At 38.9% G+C, this 20,724-nt stretch overlaps 1 protein-coding gene across 8 annotated transcripts in view; it reads right to left on the bottom strand.

The window, feature by feature from the left end:
• CNTFR (ciliary neurotrophic factor receptor) overlaps positions 1–20,724 on the bottom strand; it is a 313,015-nt gene that overhangs the window by 33,394 nt on the left and 258,897 nt on the right. The gene's annotated exons all lie outside the window — the stretch shown is intronic.

Genomic DNA, 20,724 nt, shown 5'->3' with positions numbered 1-20,724 from the left:
GTCATAAATACTATCAGGATATACAGGACGGGTACAATATACAGGGTATACGGGGCAGGTACATTATACAGTATATACAGTGTATACAGGATGGGTACATTATACAGTATATACAGGATGGGTACAATATACAGTGTATACGGGGCAGGTACATTATACAGTATATACAGTGTATACAGGATGGGTACAATATACAGTGTATACGGGGCAGGTACATTATACAGTATATACAGTGTATACAGGATGGGTACAATATACAGTGTATACGGGGCAGGTACATTATACAGTATATACAGTGTATACAGGATGGGTACAATATACAGTGTATACGGGGCAGGTACATTATACAGTATATACAGTGTATACAGGACAGGTACACTATACAGTGTATACGGGGCAGGTACATTATACAGTATATACAGGGTATACAGGACGGGTACATTATACAGTATATACAGGGTATACAGGACAGGTACAATATACAGGGTATACAGGACAGGTACACTATACAGTGTATACGGGGCAGGTACATTATACAGTATGTACAGTGTATACAGGACGGGTATAATATACAGTGTATACGGGGCAGGTACATTATACAGTATATACAGTGTATACAGGACAGGTACAATATACAGGATATACAGGATGGGTACAATATACAGTGTATACGGGGCAGGTACATTATACAGTATATACAGTGTATACAGGACAGGTACATTATACAGGGTATACAGTGTATACAGGATGGGTACAATATACAGTGTATACGGGGCAGGTACATTATACAGTATATACAGTGTATACAGGACGGGTACATTATACAGTATATACAGGGTATACAGGACAGGTACATTATACAGGGTATACAGGACGGGTACAATATACAGGGTATACAGGACAGGTACACTATACAGTGTATACGGGGCAGGTACATTATACAGTATGTACAGTGTATACAGGACGGGTATAATATACAGTGTATACGGGGCAGGTACATTATACAGTATGTACAGTGTATACAGGACGGGTATAATATACAGTATATACAGTGTATACGGGGCAGGTACATTATACAGTATATACAGTGTATACGGGGCAGGTACATTATACAGTATATACAGTGTATACGGGGCAGGTACATTATACAGTATATACAGTGTATACGGGGCAGGTACATTATACAGTATGTACAGTGTATACAGGACGGGTATAATATACAGTGTATACGGGGCAGGTACATTATACAGTATATACAGTGTATACGGGGCAGGTACATTATACAGTATATACAGTGTATACAGGATGGGTACATTATACAGTATATACAGGATGGGTACATTATACAGTATATACAGGATGGGTACAATATACAGTGTATACGGGGCAGGTACATTATACAGTATATACAGTGTATACAGGATGGGTACATTATACAGTATATACAGGATGGGTACATTATACAGTGTATACAGGATGGGTACAATATACAGTGTATACGGGGCAGGTACATTATACAGTATATACAGTGTATACAGGATGGGTACAATATACAGTGTATACGGGGCAGGTACATTATACAGTATATACAGTGTATACAGGATGGGTACAATATACAGTGTATACGGGGCAGGTACATTATACAGTATATACAGTGTATACAGGACAGGTACACTATACAGTGTATACGGGGCAGGTACATTATACAGTATATACAGGGTATACAGGACGGGTACATTATACAGTATATACAGGGTATACAGGACAGGTACAATATACAGGGTATACAGGACAGGTACACTATACAGTGTATACGGGGCAGGTACATTATACAGTATGTACAGTGTATACAGGACGGGTATAATATACAGTGTATACGGGGCAGGTACATTATACAGTATATACAGTGTATACAGGACAGGTACAATATACAGGATATACAGGATGGGTACAATATACAGTGTATACGGGGCAGGTACATTATACAGTATATACAGTGTATACAGGACAGGTACATTATACAGGGTATACAGTGTATACAGGATGGGTACAATATACAGTGTATACGGGGCAGGTACATTATACAGTATATACAGGGTATACAGGACAGGTACATTATACAGGGTATACAGTGTATACAGGATGGGTACAATATACAGTGTATACGGGGCAGGTACATTATACAGGGTATACAGTGTATACAGGATGGGTACAATATACAGTGTATACGGGGCAGGTACATTATACAGTATATACAGTGTATACAGGACGGGTACATTATACAGGGTATACAGGACAGGTACATTATACAGGGTATACAGGACGGGTACAATATACAGGGTATACAGGACAGGTACACTATACAGTGTATACGGGGCAGGTACATTATACAGTATGTACAGTGTATACAGGACGGGTATAATATACAGTGTATACGGGGCAGGTACATTATACAGTATATACAGTGTATACAGGACAGGTACAATATACAGGATATACAGGATGGGTACAATATACAGTGTATACGGGGCAGGTACATTATACAGTATATACAGTGTATACAGGACAGGTACATTATACAGGGTATACAGTGTATACAGGATGGGTACAATATACAGGGTATACGGGGCAGGTACATTATACAGTATATACAGGGTATACAGGACAGGTACATTATACAGGGTATACAGTGTATACAGGATGGGTACAATATACAGTGTATACGGGGCAGGTACATTATACAGTATATACAGGGTATACAGGACAGGTACATTATACAGGGTATACAGTGTATACAGGATGGGTACAATATACAGTGTATACGGGGCAGGTACATTATACAGGGTATACAGTGTATACAGGATGGGTACAATATACAGTGTATACGGGGCAGGTACATTATACAGTATATACAGTGTATACAGGACGGGTACATTATACAGGGTATACAGGACAGGTACATTATACAGGGTATACAGGACGGGTACAATATACAGGGTATACAGGACAGGTACATTATACAGGGTATACAGGACGGGTACAATATACAGGGTATACAGGACAGGTACACTATACAGTGTATACGGGGCAGGTACATTATACAGTATGTACAGTGTATACAGGACGGGTATAATATACAGTGTATACGGGGCAGGTACATTATACAGTATGTACAGTGTATACAGGATGGGTACAATATACAGTGTATACGGGGCAGGTACATTATACAGGGTATACAGTGTATACAGGATGGGTACAATATACAGTGTATACGGGGCAGGTACATTATACAGTATATACAGTGTATACAGGACGGGTACATTATACAGGGTATACAGGACAGGTACATTATACAGGGTATACAGGACGGGTACAATATACAGGGTATACAGGACAGGTACATTATACAGGGTATACAGGACGGGTACAATATACAGGGTATACAGGACAGGTACACTATACAGTGTATACGGGGCAGGTACATTATACAGTATGTACAGTGTATACAGGACGGGTATAATATACAGTGTATACGGGGCAGGTACATTATACAGTATGTACAGTGTATACAGGACGGGTATAATATACAGTATATACAGTGTATACGGGGCAGGTACATTATACAGTATATACAGTGTATACGGGGCAGGTACATTATACAGTATATACAGTGTATACGGGGCAGGTACATTATACAGTATATACAGTGTATACGGGGCAGGTACATTATACAGTATGTACAGTGTATACAGGACGGGTATAATATACAGTGTATACGGGGCAGGTACATTATACAGTATATACAGTGTATACGGGGCAGGTACATTATACAGTATATACAGTGTATACGGGGCAGGTACATTATACAGTATATACAGTGTATACAGGACGGGTACATTATACAGTATATACAGTGTATACAGGACGGGTACATTATACAGTATATACAGTGTATACAGGACGGGTACAATATACAGTATATACAGTGTATACAGGACGGGTACAATATACAGTATATACAGTGTATACAGGACGGGTACATTAAATGCACTTTATGTGCAGCCGACAATCAGGGAGTTTCATTCTGAATAATAGACTTTGCTTCAGGGGATGAGATTCTGGGGACACTAAACACACCCTGGGGTCACCACCTGCACTGAGGGTACTACACCCGTGTACGGCATACAGCTGAGGGTGCACATGACTCCTCTCCATACAGCTGAGGGTGCACATGACTCCTCTCCATACAGCTGAGGGTGCACGTGACTCCTCTCCATACAGCTGAGGGTGCACGTGACTCCTCTCCATACAGCTGAGGGTGCACATGACTCCTCTCCATACAGCTGAGGGTGCACGTGACTCCTCTCCATACAGCTGAGGGTGCACGTGACTCCTCTCCATACAGCTGAGGGTGCACGTGACTCCTCTCCATACAGCTGAGGGTGCACGTGACTCCTCTCCATACAGCTGAGGGTGCACATGACTCCTCTCCATACAGCTGAGGGTGCACGTGACTCCTCTCCATACAGCTGAGGGTGCACGTGACTCCTCTCCATACAGCTGAGGGTGCACATGACTCCTCTCCATACAGCTGAGGGTGCACATGACTCCTCTCCATACAGCTGAGGGTGCACGTGACTCCTCTCCATACAGCTGAGGGTGCACGTGACTCCTCTCCATACAGCTGAGGGTGCACATGACTCCTCTCCATACAGCTGAGGGTGCACATGACTCCTCTCCATACAGCTGAGGGTGCACATGACTCCTCTCCATACAGGGGGGGTGGAGCCTCAGTCCTAACTCCTGGGCTCCAGGGACTGGTGATGTTCGATGCTGATTATACATATATATCTCATTTCAGCAATATACAGTTCTATTATGCTAATCAGTCTGGGGGGCTACGTCAGCGGAGCACCTCGTCTTATCATTTATTCACAAGTACTTGTAACCTAATGGGGGAATGAATGATAAGACGAGACGCTCTGGTGTCGTAGCTGGAGGACTGATAACTGGATGTTCCTGAAACCTCGGGTATAGACTTATAATAACACAAGTCCTGAGCAGCCGCTTAGTGGTCATGTCCACCATCTGTAATGGGCGCTTCATGTCCTTCATCACCATCACAACTGCACAACAATGTGAAGAGTCACAGTTTCCATAAAGTAAGAAGTGACGCGTCTCTGGCGCAGGATATTCCTCCGGGCAGTCGCAGGGGGTAAGGGGGGAGCGCGTCTCCATCGGACAGTACGACAGATTCGGACAAACCGCGGAATTTAAAAAACGAAATTTGTCGCAAGATCAAGCACTCACATGCACCGGGAAGAAGAAGGTGAACTCCGGCGGACCTCGGCGCAGCAGTGACACCTGCAGGATATCGGGCGCACAATGTTAGTGAACCGCGCTGGACCCCAATCCTCGCCGAACAACGCACCGCGGGATTGCGACAGGACCGGGTAAGTAAATCTGGCCCATAGTATGTTACTTAGTATTATATAGTATGTTACTTAGTATTATATAGTATGTTACTTAGTATTATATATAGTATGTTACTTAGTATTATATAGTATGTTACTTAGTATTATATATAGTATGTTACTTAGTATTATATAGTATGTTACTTAGTATTATATATAGTATGTTACTTAGTATTATATAGTATGTTACTTAGTATTATATATAGTATGTTACTTAGTATTATATAGTATGTTACTTAGTATTATATATAGTATGTTACTTAGTATTATATAGTATGTTACTTAGTATTATATAGTATGTTACTTAGTATTATATAGTATGTTACTTAGTATTATATAGTGTGTTACTTAGTATTATATATAGTATGTTACTTAGTATTATATATAGTATGTTACTTAGTATTATATAGTATGTTACTTAGTATTATATATAGTATGTTACTTAGTATTATATAGTATGTTACTTAGTATTATATATAGTATGTTACTTAGTATTATATAGTATGTTACTTAGTATTATATAGTATGTTACTTAGTATTATATAGTATGTTACTTAGTATTATATAGTGTGTTACTTAGTATTATATATAGTATGTTACTTAGTATTATATAGTATGTTACTTAGTATTATATATAGTATGTTACTTAGTATTATATAGTATGTTACTTAGTATTATATAGTATGTTACTTAGTATTATATATAGTATGTTACTTAGTATTATATAGTATGTTACTTAGTATTATATAGTATGTTACTTAGTATTATATAGTATGTTACTTAGTATTATATATAGTATGTTACTTAGTATTATATAGTATGTTACTTAGTATTATATATAGTATGTTACTTAGTATTATATAGTATGTTACTTAGTATTATATAGTATGTTACTTAGTATTATATAGTATGTTACTTAGTATTATATATAGTATGTTACTTAGTATTATATAGTATGTTACTTAGTATTATATAGTGTGTTACTTAGTATTATATATAGTATGTTACTTAGTATTATATAGTATGTTACTTAGTATTATATAGTATGTTACTTAGTATTATATAGTATGTTACTTAGTATTATATAGTATGTTACTTAGTATTATATATAGTATGTTACTTAGTATTATATAGTATGTTACTTAGTATTATATAGTGTGTTACTTAGTATTATATATAGTATGTTACTTAGTATTATATAGTATGTTACTTAGTATTATATAGTGTGTTACTTAGTATTATATATAGTATGTTACTTAGTATTATATAGTATGTTACTTAGTATTATATAGTATGTTACTTAGTATTATATAGTATGTTACTTAGTATTATATAGTATGTTACTTAGTATTATATATAGTATGTTACTTAGTATTATATAGTATGTTACTTAGTATTATATAGTGTGTTACTTAGTATTATATATAGTATGTTACTTAGTATTATATAGTATGTTACTTAGTATTATATAGTATGTTACTTAGTATTATATATAGTATGTTACTTAGTATTATATAGTATGTTACTTAGTATTATATATAGTATGTTACTTAGTATTATATAGTATGTTACTTAGTATTATATATAGTATGTTACTTAGTATTATATAGTATGTTACTTAGTATTATATAGTATGTTACTTAGTATTATATAGTATGTTACTTAGTATTATATAGTATGTTACTTAGTATTATATAGTGTGTTACTTAGTATTATATATAGTATGTTACTTAGTATTATATAGTATGTTACTTAGTATTATATAGTATGTTACTTAGTATTATATATAGTATGTTACTTAGTATTATATAGTATGTTACTTAGTATTATATAGTATGTTACTTAGTATTATATATAGTATGTTACTTAGTATTATATAGTATGTTACTTAGTATTATATATAGTATGTTACTTAGTATTATATAGTATGTTACTTAGTATTATATAGTATGTTACTTAGTATTATATAGTATGTTACTTAGTATTATATAGTATGTTACTTAGTATTATATAGTATGTTACTTAGTATTATATAGTATGTTACTTAGTATTATATATAGTATGTTACTTAGTATTATATAGTATGTTACTTAGTATTATATATAGTATGTTACTTAGTATTATATAGTATGTTACTTAGTATTATATAGTGTGTTACTTAGTATTATATAGTATGTTACTTAGTATTATATAGTATGTTACTTAGTATTATATAGTATGTTACTTAGTATTATATAGTATGTTACTTAGTATTATATATAGTATGTTACTTAGTATTATATAGTATGTTACTTAGTATTATATATAGTATGTTACTTAGTATTATATAGTATGTTACTTAGTATTATATAGTGTGTTACTTAGTATTATATATAGTATGTTACTTAGTATTATATAGTATGTTACTTAGTATTATATAGTATGTTACTTAGTATTATATAGTATGTTACTTAGTATTATATAGTATGTTACTTAGTATTATATATAGTATGTTACTTAGTATTATATAGTATGTTACTTAGTATTATATAGTGTGTTACTTAGTATTATATATAGTATGTTACTTAGTATTATATAGTATGTTACTTAGTATTATATAGTATGTTACTTAGTATTATATATAGTATGTTACTTAGTATTATATAGTATGTTACTTAGTATTATATATAGTATGTTACTTAGTATTATATAGTATGTTACTTAGTATTATATATAGTATGTTACTTAGTATTATATAGTATGTTACTTAGTATTATATAGTATGTTACTTAGTATTATATAGTATGTTACTTAGTATTATATAGTATGTTACTTAGTATTATATAGTGTGTTACTTAGTATTATATATAGTATGTTACTTAGTATTATATAGTATGTTACTTAGTATTATATAGTATGTTACTTAGTATTATATATAGTATGTTACTTAGTATTATATAGTATGTTACTTAGTATTATATAGTATGTTACTTAGTATTATATATAGTATGTTACTTAGTATTATATAGTATGTTACTTAGTATTATATATAGTATGTTACGTAGTATTATATAGTATGTTACTTAGTATTATATAGTATGTTACTTAGTATTATATAGTATGTTACTTAGTATTATATAGTATGTTACTTAGTATTATATAGTATGTTACTTAGTATTATATATAGTATGTTACTTAGTATTATATAGTATGTTACTTAGTATTATATATAGTATGTTACTTAGTATTATATAGTATGTTACTTAGTATTATATAGTGTGTTACTTAGTATTATATAGTATGTTACTTAGTATTATATAGTATGTTACTTAGTATTATATAGTATGTTACTTAGTATTATATAGTGTGTTACTTAGTATTATATATAGTATGTTACTTAGTATTATATAGTATGTTACTTAGTATTATATATAGTATGTTACTTAGTATTATATAGTATGTTACTTAGTATTATATAGTATGTTACTTAGTATTATATATAGTATGTTACTTAGTATTATATAGTATGTTACTTAGTATTATATAGTATGTTACTTAGTATTATATAGTATGTTACTTAGTATTATATAGTATGTTACTTAGTATTATATATAGTATGTTACTTAGTATTATATATAGTATGTTACTTAGTATTATATAGTATGTTACTTAGTATTATATATAGTATGTTACTTAGTATTATATATAGTATGTTACTTAGTATTATATAGTATGTTACTTAGTATTATATAGTATGTTACTTAGTATTATATATAGTATGTTACTTAGTATTATATAGTATGTTACTTAGTATTATATAGTGTGTTACTTAGTATTATATATAGTATGTTACTTAGTATTATATAGTATGTTACTTAGTATTATATAGTATGTTACTTAGTATTATATAGTATGTTACTTAGTATTATATAGTATGTTACTTAGTATTATATAGTATGTTACTTAGTATTATATAGTATGTTACTTAGTATTATATAGTATGTTACTTAGTATTATATAGTATGTTACTTAGTATTATATAGTATGTTACTTAGTATTATATAGTATGTTACTTAGTATTATATAGTGTGTTACTTATGCTGCTTAGTTCTCGGACAGATACAATGGGGGTCACTTACTAAGGGCCCGATTCGCGTTTTCCCGAATATTTACGATTTGTGCTGATTTTCCCTGTATTTCCCCGGGTTTTTGGCGCACGTGATCGGATTGTGGCGCATTGGTGCCGGCATGCACGCGACGGAAATCGGGGGCACGCGCTTACCTTCACTCAGCCCTGCTCGGTGTACTCCAGTGCGTTCCGATGCTCTTCAGCGCAGCAGCGACACCTGGTGGATGCCGGAGGAACTGCCTTAGTGAATCGCCGGAAGACCCGAATCCACCGCAGAGAACACGGCGCTGGATCGCGAATGGGCCGGGTAAGTAAATCTGCCCCAATGTGACAGCGTAGGAGAACTTGACTGCTCCAGTGCAAAGTCTTTTAGATACTTTATATCCTCATGGACTGAATGGGCGACGTAATTACAATGTATTTATAACGGCCGCTCAGGGATCCGTAGTGGGTTCATAGTTGATGATAAGATGAATTGTAACGGTTTATTAATACCCACTAAATGTATTGTTGTTATTTGTACTATATAACTATATATATTTGTACTTGTATAAAATACGTAAACGCCGCGCGCCTCCGAGGAAGGAGGGGTCTGAGCATTTAGAGTCTCGGCGATTACAAGGAACCAGTGTAGGTGCAAATAAGGTCTATGGACCATTTCTGAACTAATCGGAAGAACGGTGATGCAACTAAGGTTTACAGGCAGTCCCTGACCTACAGACCAGCCCTAGTTACAGACGACCTCTCTGCCCCTGTGACCTCTGGGGATGTTACTTTAACCCTAGGCTGCAGTGATCTGCTGTAATGTGTCTATAATGAAGATTTATGGATAATCCCTGTTTTCCATAAATGCACAAAATTTTGAAAATCCAGTTGTCACAGGGGACACAAAAATGAAGTCTGGAATCATAAAATATACCATTTCCGACTTACATACAAATTCAACTTAAGAACAAACCTAAAGAACCCATCCTGTACGTAACCCGGGGACTGCCTGCACTTACTTTTTGTACTGAAACAACTCAAATTTTGAAGAAAAGTGATGCAAGGTATAACGTTGTGGTCGGAATGATGTTAAGAGGACATCTATCACCAGGATGAAGGACTGTACACCCAGCACACTGACACACTGGTGTGCGCCCCCTCTGGCAGGATCTGCTCTTCTTTTAGTTCATTATGCTCCATGTTTTTAAGAAAAAAAGGCTTTACAATGCACCTCAGGCTCATTTGCATAATTTTGTAATGATAAAGGCAAAAGAAGAGCAGATCCTACCAGAGGGGGCGCGCACCAGTGTGTCAGTGTGCTGGGTGTACAATCCTTCATCCTGGTGGTAGATGTCCTATAAGGACTGTGTGTAGCTGGAAGCCTTTGCATTTTTTGAACACGCACATATGTGCATATAGAACACGCCAAGACCGTGATGATCATGTATGACCCCGCATGTCGAGGCGCCCTGCTGTGAATTCTCATATTTTATGGTTGCGGATACATTGTTCCTTGTGATACACAAGTTTTTAATTTGTCCTTTGTATGATGTGATCCTCGTGTCCAGATGTGTTCTCCGCGCTCTGACAGTTCTACATTCCATCACTGAACACTTCGAAAATGAGTCACGTGACACCAGTGACATCATCGCTCGCTAAATATAAGACCATATATCACAGGGTGTCATCACACATTTCCACAGATACAGGAGGACAGTAATAGGGAGCAGATACTGTATTCACCCACCACACAGGGAGGAGCAGAGCTACGAGCGCAACTTATTTTACCCATGGCAACGGTCTCACATCAAAACCATCCAATTTGTACTATAAAAAATCTATAAAAACAATTTATTGCGTGATGCTGCAAAAGACAACAAATATCTTGGTTTGTTTAAATTCATTGAAATTTTACATGTAATACCCCTCCTGACCACATGGTGCGCTGTTATGTAATAAACCACTGATAATATTACATGTAATACCACTCCTGACCACATGGTGCGCTGTTATGTGATAAACCATTGATAATATTACATGTAATACCTCTCCTGACCACATGGTGCACTGTTATGTGATAAACCATTGATAATATTACATGTAATACCCCTCCTGACCACATGGTGCGCTGTTATGTGATAAACCATTAATAATATTACATGTAATACCCTTCCTGACCACATGGTGCGCTGTTATGTCATAAACCATTGATAATATTACATGTAATACCCCTCCTAACCACATGGTACGCTGTTATGTGATAAACCATTGATAATATTACATGTAATACCCCTCCTGACCACATGGTGCGCTGTTATGTGATAAACCATTGATAATATTACATGTAATAACCCCTCCTGACCACATGGTGCGCTGTTATGTGATAAACCATTGATAATATTACATGTAATACCACTCCTGACCACATGGTGCGCTGTTATGTGATAAACCATTGATAATATTACATGTAATATCTCTCCTGACCACATGGTGCGCTGTTATGTGATAAACCATTGATAATATTACATGTAATACCTGTCCTGACCACATGGTGCGCTGTTATGTGATAAACCATTGATAATATTACATGTAATACCTCTCCTGACCACATGGTGCGCTGTTATGTGATAAACCATTGATAATATTACATGTAATACCCCTCCTGACCACATGGTGCGCTGTTATGTGATAAACCATTAATAATATTACATGTAATACCCTTCCTGACCACATGGTGCACTGTTATGTCATAAACCATTGATAATATTACATGTAATACCCCTCCTAACCACATGGTGCGCAGTTATGTGATAAACCATTGAAAATATTACATGTAATACCCCTCCTGACCACATGGTGCACTGTTATGTGATAAACCATTGATAATATTACATGTAATACCTCTCCTGACCACATGGTGCGCTGTTATGTGATAAACCATTGATAATATTACATGTAATACCCCTCCTGAACACATGGTGCGCTGTTATGTGATAAACCATTGATAATATTACATGTAATACCCCTCCTGACCACATGGTGCGCTGTTATGTGATAAACCATTGATAATATTACATGTAATACCTCTCCTGACCACATGGTGCGCTGTTATGTGATAAACCATTGATAATATTACATGTAATACCCCTCCTGACACATGGTGCGCTGTTATGTGATAAAACATTGATAATATTACATGTAATACCCCTCCTGATAACATGGTGCGCTGTTATGTGATAAACCATTGATAATAATACATATAATATCCCTCCTGACCACATGGTGCGCTGTTATGTGATAAACCATTGATAATATTATATGTAATACCTCTCCTGACCACATGGTGCGCTGTTATGTGATAAATCATTGATAATATTACATGTAATACCCCTCCTGACCACATGGTGCGCTGTTATGTGATAAACCATTGATAATATTATATGTAATACCTCTCCTGACCACATGGTGCGCTGTTATGTGATAAATCATTGATAATATTACATGTAATACCCCCTCCTGACCACATGGTGCGCTGTTATGTAATAAACCATTGATAATATTACATGTAATACCCCTCCTGACCACATGGTGCACTGTTATGTGATAAACCATTAATAGTATTACATGTAATACCCCTCCTGACCACATGGTGCGCTGTTATGTGATAAACCATTAATAATATTACATGTAATACCCCTCCTGACCACATGGTGCGCTGTTATGTGATAAACCATTGATAATATTACATGTAATAACCCCTCCTGACCATATGGTGCACTGTTATGTGATAAACCATTGATAATATTACATGTAATACCCCTCCTGACCACATGGTGCGCTGTTATGTGATAAACCATTGATAACATTACATGTAATACCCCTCCTGACCACATGGTGCGCTGTTATGTGATAAACCATTGATAATATTACATGTAATACCCCTCCTGACCACATGGTGCGCTGTAATGTGATAAACTACACATCTTATTATGGGAAGGGGGGCCTTTTCCCTGTAGTAGTATATGGTAAGACACCCAATGAGTCTACAGCCACCCAAAAACCATGTAGCCATGACCAGCACCCAAGGAGGTTAGAGAAAGGCTAATAACGTCCTCTATTGCCCCTTTGTGGTGGTCCGCCTCCTCTGCCCTTGTGATAAGAACATCTGGTGCACTATACATGATACACAGCTCATATATACAGTATACGCACTCAGCCAAAGTGTGAGTCTGACCCCTGACACATGCTCCACTCTTCCCCTCACACCTGGAGCTCAAATTCCCTCAGAAAAATCTGTTCTATCAGTTCGCTGGCGTGAACCTCCGGGTTTCATAGCTCGCGGTCAATAATCTGTGACCTGTAGCGGTGGAGCTGAGTATCGGGGGAAGCATGTATGGCTCTTACGAAGGATTTCTGACAGGATTGGGGAAAAGGCAACTGGGTGTAGTTACATTTGGTCTTTGGCCCCAATCAAAAAATAATTAAAGCGTCTTTGCCGTCCACGTTTTGTTTGCTGGATGTCAATCAGCGGCGCGGCGCCCCCAGATGGAGGTGTCCGCAGAAGCCAGTTGGACAGGAATCCATGTGATGACAGACAGCTGAACAAAGGAGCATCCGCCGGCATCCTCATCCTCTGAACTACACATGCAGATGTCCGTTCACATCATTGATCTTCCGCTCTTCTCTAATACAAGGGAGGTTTAATTTAGAACAGATTGGGACGAGTCCCGTTGAGTTGTCGAGAGAGAACCCAGATCACGAGGAGGATAGCGAAAACAGACTCGAGATCCTCCAGCCAAACAGACCTGACATGCGATGTAATGCCAAACCTTCGGAATACAATTATCTACCCGTACGGTCAGGTCACGGGGCTCCCTAAAGTGGATGGATCCTGACAGGCCTTCTCCAAATCTGGTGGATTGCCCCACTTATCTAAATGATGTGGTGGAAGGCAGCACCCAAGAATATGTGGTGGTCTGAATCAAGCTGCACAACGACATTGGTCCAACGACATCTTGAATGAACTATGTCACCAAAAACGGGCAAGTTTTCACTCATTGGATTTGGAAGACTGTTATCCACATCGGAAACCTGAAGACAAGAGGGAATCAAGGATTTCCAAAGAAGATGGTGAATAAAATCTCATAAGACTTTAGCAATCGTCTTGAATGTACTTTGCCACCTATTAGGGAGCAGGAAGGTGGTCAAGGATTACGGTAGACTAGTTGCAGTGGTGGCACTTTTCCCATCTAATAGGAGGTGTCTCCATCCTCAGATAAAGTGTAAAATAACGGAATTTGAAGACTATTTGAAACCTCGAGAAGGTGAAGACCAGATAAAAGTGTCGAATTATCAATTTCCAAAGTGTCGAAGCTATTGTTAAATACATCTGGTCCAAAACCGGTGGCTGAATCCAACCAGAAAGCTAGAAATTTAGTTTGAGGAGGGGGAAAGTCTAAACCCATATGTGCGATTCAATTGTTTAAAAACTTCTTGAGTAAATTAAATCACAAAACCCTAAGAACTTCCCAGGAGTTACAGTGGGGTCAACCAGCTGGAGACTCTGCAAACTGCAGCAGAGTAAATCGTGTCCTCCAACAAGGTAAAGCTTGTAGCATCTGACAACCATCAACAACCTGGAAACATTATGGAATGATAGGAAAAAGGAAGTGGCTTACATAAACTTTAGGGGAAGTTAAAGGGTTTAGGAGAATTTGAGCTTTGTTCAAGGTCAAGAGTTCTGAAAATGCTGGAGATTACACGGACAGGAAACAAGCAAATCCTTGACCAAATTTCACTAAAACCTTAAATCCAAAGCATAAAATGGCCTTGGATACAAAAGAAGTTGAGCGCAAAGACTTCTTGGCGTAGAAGAACTGATTTCAAGAGGTGGAGAGCAGCAAGAAGATGGATGGAGACAACTACAAGATTCAACAATGTATAACATGATAGCAATAGCAGTAATAGAGTGGTTTTCCTTCACCAAGGGACTATAGGGGGTTTGGAGGCTTCTTCTTCTACACAACGGTGGTGGAAGTAGATGATATCTTTCATATAATTTACAATAGGTTGTATGATTTGACGCTAATGGTTCATACATCACGACTTTCCAGGGAAATAGATGTGGAAGATGATTCCATGACGGATACAGATGGGATCGGAGGCTGAGGTGCCACCATGGAGGTGACTAATAACGTAAGTATCTCCCTCGGCCTCTACGCTGTTTAGTAAAGCCACTGAATTACGAGGCATTGATTAATAGGATTCCCAGCGAGCTGATAAAACGTAAGAGGTGTATCATTGCTCTTGTGTGTCGCAATTTAATTACAACGTGGCGGCAACCTGCCGTAACGAAATATTTCACCTGACACAAGGCGAGTGCGGGTTAATGGGCCGTCGAGTGTTCTCTTCATGTGCAGGAGGTACGTCGGGTGACGGGGTACCCATGAGACAGGTGATATACAACCTCAATGACATTGATCAAGGTGGCGCCAAACCCTCCTCATTACTCAGCGCATTGTGTAAGCCAATTATTGTCTCCGGAACCTTACAGGATTGTATGTGGGAATAGGGACATAAATCCTATAAATCATCTCCGTGAGACATCGGTTATGGCTCGTAGAGGCTCGAATTCCAGCACAGATACACCGGAAGGTGAGTTGTAGGGTAATTGGAAGGACATGGTCTGCGCAGTGCCATTCCATGATTTACTCCACTTTATATATGACTATGAAGGTGTAAAGGTCGGATGAACACATTATCCCAAATCCCACAGCTCCTTCGTCTTCCCACTCCATGATGACACCAGCCATGAACTCTCTCCTCACCTCTCCACTCTTCACATGAAGTCTGGAATGTTGGGACAAGATCTATTCTCATCACATCAAAGCTGGAATGAACGAGTGTAACACATTGAACCCGCTTTGTGCGCTTTCTAAATGAAAACAAGTGCTGGTAGCCATTTATCATGTCTTCTATTCAATGGCTGCGACGCAGATGGGAATCATCTCTTCTTCCACCTCCCAAACCACTAGGCTCAAAAACATTTAGGAGGGAGTTGGTCTCCACAATGAAACAAATTAAATTATGAAGGATACACTATTCCAGATCCATCTGGTTAACCTGTGCTCCGCCACCTGGAAGTCATCCTCACAATGGTTACATTAAAGGGATACGAGGCTTCTTTTTATAGTCTGACTTCCTACACACATGTTCATTGGATCCAAAAGTCAACAAAACCAGGAACGCGAGCCTCAGACTCCACAGGGATGGCACTGCCAATATGACAGATCTATCAAGCCAAGAAATCGAGACTATAGCAGAAAGCAACCCAACTGCTTCCATGTTAGGGTCTTATAAGGGGCTCACACTTGACTGTCTATGGCCATCACACAGGGCTCCTGGAATTAACGCAGAAGTCTCTAACCAAAAGATTGCACATGGCCTTGAACTTTCATTTAGGGCTATTGTTGAGACCTACCCTGTAGCAAAACAAAAGCTAAATGGACTAAATCTTCAACAGCGATGAAACAGCAGCGGCTGACGCCTTACTATTAAAGATCTGCTGCAGAGGTTGATCTAGCTTTTGGCATAGTAGTCCAGAACAACAACTTTTGGACACCAACCATGATAATGAAGTCCAGAAAAAACGTCCATCAGGTGCAAGTGTCTTAGGCATCAAGATTATCCTCTTCCTATGACTCTACTGAAAGTTCTTCAGGTCAATACAGCTTTTTCCAGTGGTGTGACAGATGTTACCTAGGACAGTCATAGTTTAGAACAAGATGATCCATCTGTTAATTTTGAATTAAATATCTGACAAAATATTCTGCATTCTATAAATGGTGCTCACGGTGGGTCACAGATCACGGTAGACAATGTCAGACTAGCCCACCAGAGGAAGCTCCAGGAGGCCATGGCTTTAAAAGACTAGCCCACCAGAGGAAGCTCCAGGAGGCCATGGCTTTAAAAGACTAGCCCACCAGAGGAAGCTCCAGGAGGCCATGGCTTTAAAGACTAGCCCACCTGAGGAACCTCCGGGAGACCATGGCTTTAAAGACTAGCCCAGCAGATGAACCTCCATGAGACCATGGCTTCTAAAGACTAGCCCACCAGAGGAACCTCCATGAGACCATGGCTGTAAAGACTAGCCCGTCAGAGGAACCTCCAGGAGGCCATGGCTTTAAAGACTAGCCCACCTGAGGAACCTCCAGGAGACCAAGGCTTTAAAGACTAGCCCACCAGAGGAACCTCCAGGAGACCAAGGCTTTAAAGACTAGCCCATCAGAGGAACCTCCAGGAGGCCATGACTTTAAAGACTAGCCCACCAGAGGAACCTCCAGGAGACCAAGGCTTTAAAGACTAGCCCATCAGAGGAACCTCCAGGAGGCCATGACTTTAAAGACTAGCCCACCAGAGGAACCTCCAGGAGACCATGGCTTTAAAGACTAGCCCACCAGAGGAACCTCCAGGAGACCAAGGCTTTAAAGACTAGCCCACCAGAGGAACCTCCAGGAGGCCATGGCTATAAAGACTAGCCCACCAGAGAACCTCCAGGAGGCCATGGCTTTAAAGACTAGCCCACCAGAGGAACCTCCAGGAGACCATGGCTTTAAAGACTAGCCCACCAGAGGAACCTCCGGGAGACCATCGCGGTTTAAAAACACTTTTTAAACTTTATAGCCGGCGCTTACCATGCGCGCGGCTACATAGGAAGTGAATGAGAGCCGCGCGCATGGTAAGCGCGGAGCGCGTACCTGCCTGCGCCGGCTATAAAGTTTAAAAAGTGTTTAAAACCGCGATACCGCGGTTTAAAACACTAACGAAAATAAGCTCCGGCACCAGCTCACCCTGAGCTGGTGCCCGGTATTTCCATCAGAAACCTGCCACTACAAGTGGTAGGTTTCCTTTAAAGACTAGCCCACCAGAGGAACCTCCAGGAGGCCATGGCTCTAACTCGACACTAGAAGACAACCCAATTGCAGAAACGTTATTTGGTGGCCAAGGAACCCCTGTCCAAAACTTACCGCAGAGATCATCCAAGACAAGTATCTTCTCAAACCTACCATGAACCTGACAAGTCAGCCTGTCACACCATTGTGAGACCACTAATAAAAGGATGGACCAATACTCCTGAATCCAAGGTTTTCCAAATGTTCTCCTGGTTCTCCAGGTGCCTACAATATCTTCTAGTAACCTTATAATCATCACTGCTCCTGTATATTAAGCTGTTATGGTCCCGCCCTGGGCCCGGTGCAGTGATACGGCTTCTACCCCCGCCGGTTATACCCGCTACCTCCCTCCCGCCACTGAACTCATCTCTCATAAACACAGTAATAAAAGGTATTGCAGGAGACGGACAATCTCTTCTAATGGCGGCTGTTAATGGGATAGAATAGGCGCAATGATATTTGGGGGCGGCCATTAAGAGGCGCGCGCTTTACGCTACATTCGCTTTTATTCTCTTTTTTTATAGGAATCCATTTACAATATCAAAATATCAATGCAGATGCGGGGATAATGGCGGAGCAGCGGATTTACACCTTGTTTTATATTTGTGTTTACCTTGAGTGATTCTCTACAATCCAGTCTCCGCGCGTTTCGCAATTCGCATATTTATCACATAGATTATGGAAAAGCAAGTGTTGAGATGATGCATGGGGAATATTTACCGGCTCGCGGCCTGACGGAGAACCTGTAAGTGCGTAATAAAGTGCGGAAGGTTTATAGGATGGATCCACGGCACGTCCATCACTATTATACAACACATTCAACTCTACGGGTCACCGAGGGGTAAGGGAACCCGGGGCCGGAACGTAGCATAACATAGACCCCCTTCAACATGGAGTCCCCTCTCCCACTGAGGAAGTGGTTGGATATCCCTGTAATGAGTCCCCCCCAATATTAATAATTGATCTCCTTCACTTTACCCCAAATATTACAGACTGGTCCCCACTGTCCAGATTTCCCCCTACATTACGAACCGTCCCTGTTTGTTATTAACATGCCCCCCCCCTCCATTGGAGACTGGTACCACATCATTGTTATAGATGATCCCTAATGTTACCTACTGACCCCCATAATCTGAACTCTTCTGGTCGTTGACTGATCCCCACCTCACGGTCATGATCTTGTAATAGACTTACCCCCGTGTCAGACACTCACCCCCTTGGTGGAGTGATCACTAGTGTTGACCCTTTTGTTGCAGATTGACCCCCATACTATTACTTGAATTTGCTTGTCATTGACCGATGACAGCCCCAGTTAACATCTGACCCCACCTCGTTAGATGATTACCCCCTTTGTCATGGACTGCCGCCCCCCCCCCCCCAATGTCCTAGATGGACCTTCCATGTTGTAGATTGATCCCCAAGTTATCAATAGACCCTTCTTGTTGCACGTTGTAGCTTCACCCCCGTATTGTGTCGTTGATTGGTCCCCCATTTTATAGCGACCCCCTCCCCCTCTAGAGATGGTCTTCAGCCATTTTCCATGGTAATTACAGAGGTTGTGGTAATGAATTTCCCAGGTGCAGGACTCGTCTGGCGGCCGGACACCGACGCTGGATTTACGATTACGCGGCCGCTACAGAGAAGATCTTGGAAAAAAGCAGAAATCACCAACATAAACATATTATGCTGATCAGTAGGAAAGCAAATAAATAAGCGGGTTTATGGGAGGTCATGTGCGATGGCGGGGTGATTTGCATATGCAAATGAGGTGAGTAATGCTGCGGCTATGCGCGGCCTGAGATCTGTGTTTATTCGCTAGGACGCAGCAGGATCTGTAATATGTCACGGAATCACCTCACACGGCATTATATCTATGCGGGGTTAACCCCTCATGTACCTATGTGGACACTAACACCCCCCATAGGACAATGATACCCCTCATGTCCATCTACTGCACCCATTTAACACCTCCTCATGGGGTAACTAGTAACATTCATGTGGCCACTAATACCCCTCATGGGGCAACTAATAACAAGTGACCACCACTGCCCCTCATGGGTCAACTAATCACACTCATGTGACACAAATATTCCTAATATGTCAACTAACACCCATCATGTCCATCTAATGCAACCATGTGGGTACCAATATACCTCATGTAGCAACTAATCTCCTCATGCTGCAACAAAAAATCCCATAGAGAGCA

The sequence above is a fragment of the Engystomops pustulosus genome, chromosome 1, assembly GCF_040894005.1.
Source record: "Engystomops pustulosus chromosome 1, aEngPut4.maternal, whole genome shotgun sequence".
Classification (NCBI taxonomy): domain Eukaryota; kingdom Metazoa; phylum Chordata; class Amphibia; order Anura; family Leptodactylidae; genus Engystomops; species Engystomops pustulosus.
The sequence above is the reverse complement of the archived record's forward strand: the minus strand, read 5'-3'. Positions and strand labels throughout refer to the sequence as shown.